Genomic DNA, 2,289 nt, shown 5'->3' with positions numbered 1-2,289 from the left:
ATATAATTTTACACACACACACACATATTTGCATTCAGTATTATGTTCTCAAGAGTTATCTATGTCAGTACTTTTGGACCTACTACATTCATTTTAACTACCATGTAGTTTTGTATCATAACCACAGGCCAACATTAACTTACTCATGCTACTATTGATGGTGGTTTCCAGTTTTTCACTGTTCAAACAATAATGGAACAATCATCTTTAAGGCACTTCTCCTTGTGCAAATGTATAAAGGTCTTTCTAGATATATGCCCAGAAGTTGCATGATTATTTAATAGGGCTTCCACACATTCAATGCTACAAAATATTGGCAAATTACTTTCCATAGTGGTTGTACTAGTGTACTTTCCCATCAGCAGATGTGAGTTTCTTTCTTCACAGCCTTTCCAATATTTAGCTATTTTGGCATTCTCATATATATGAAAAGTGATCCCATTTTAACTTTTGCATTTTCCTTTTCAAAAGAGAGGAGAAGCATTTTTTTTTCATGTGTTATTGACAATTTGGGTTTTTCTTCTCAGATTTGCCTCATTTACATTCTTTGATAATTTTTTTTCCCTACAGCATCTGTCTTTTTCTTATTGATTTACAAAAATTCCCTTTATACAGACTATGTACAATTTTTAAAATTCAAGTATTTTTTTCCTATCCTGGTCTTATCTTTTAACATTGTTTGTGGTAACTTTTCTCACACAAGAATTTCAATTTTAATCTATTATCTTCTTACGCTTTGTTTTTTTATCTCTCCAAAATGCTTTCCCTACCCTAAAATCATGATTATATTCTCCTCTATTATCTTCTGAAAGCTTTATTATTATGCTTTTTCACACTGAAATCTTTGAGCCACTTGATATTTTTGTGTATACTTGAAAATCAGGATCTATTTATTCTGTACAAATGACTGATTGATCTAACACCACTTATTCGAATCGTCCATCTTTCCTCCATATACCATATACCAAGTTCTATCTACCACATTCCAAATTCTCCTATGTGCTGTTCTCTTTTCTGCTGCAGTGGATTATTTATCTATTTATTCTCTGATATCATATTTTTGGTACATATCTTCTGGATACATATTTTTGGGGATCAAACTTGGGACCTTGTGCTTGCAAGGCAGGCAGTGGAACCATGGAGCTAAATCCATGGCCCTCCTAATTCTTTCCTAATCTTGTTTTTCTCTTTTAAATTATCTTGCCTATTTTGGATCCTGAACTTCTCCATGAGCATTTTAAACCTAGCTGGGCAAGTTCCACAAAATACCTTATTGGGATTCTAGCTGTAAGATGTTAAGTTTTATACAACAATTACGGAGAATTTTCTCTTTTTAATATTGTTTTCCTTCAAGAATATGGTATATTTTCTCTATTTTACATTCAGCGATAAAGTCTTAATTTTTTTCCATGTAGATTTTAAACTTTTCTTTTTCAGTACTGGGGATCAAACACAGGACCAAGCAATTGTGAGGCAGGCAGTGGCACCACTGAGCTAAATCCCTAGCCCTTAAACAGTTTTTGTTAGATTTTTTTTTTTTGCTGCATAAACTGTGGCTTTTGTTGTGACTCTAATTTAGGTAGTGTTATTATATTTTCTAATTGTTTATGTAGCTGTACAAAAGCACCACTGATTTTTAAATATCGCTTTGTGTCCATCAACCTTGAAGAACTCCCTTATAAGTATTGATGAAATATCAAAGGATTGTCTAGAATATCTTATCAAACCATATTACTTGCATAATGATTATTAGTTTGTTTCTTTGTTTCAATCCCTATATATATATTTTTTTTCTTTTCTTGCTGTATAGGTCAGGACCCTTCAGTACCATATTGAATGAGAACGATATCCATGTCTTGTTCCTGACTTTGAACAGAATGTTTCCATTATTTCATCATTAAAACAGTGTTTGCTAAGTCCAGGGATTTAGCTCAGTGGTGCCTCTGCCTATCTTGAAAGGTCAAGGTCCCAAGTTCGATCCAAGTACCAAAAATAAAGCAAAATAAAAAACAGTGTTTGTTATTGTTTTAATATTTAGGATGCTTTGATGTATTCCCAGTTTTTTAAAGGGTATTTTAAAACTTTGAAATGAATGTTAAATCTTAGTGTGCTTTTACTATATATATGCTGAGGTAATCATTTAATTTTGTCCTTTAATTGGTATTATAGTGAATTATACTAATAGATTTCAAAGGGCTGGGGATTTAGCTCAGTGGTTCTGCCACCTGCCTTGTAAGAACAAGGTCATGAGTTTGATCCCCAGTACCAAAAATAAAAAAAATCCGAATA

Source organism: Fukomys damarensis, unplaced genomic scaffold (assembly GCF_012274545.1).
Source record: "Fukomys damarensis isolate Sample0158 unplaced genomic scaffold, DMR_v1.0_HiC HiC_scaffold_11, whole genome shotgun sequence".
NCBI lineage: Eukaryota > Metazoa > Chordata > Mammalia > Rodentia > Bathyergidae > Fukomys > Fukomys damarensis.
This window is presented reverse-complemented; position numbering follows the sequence as displayed.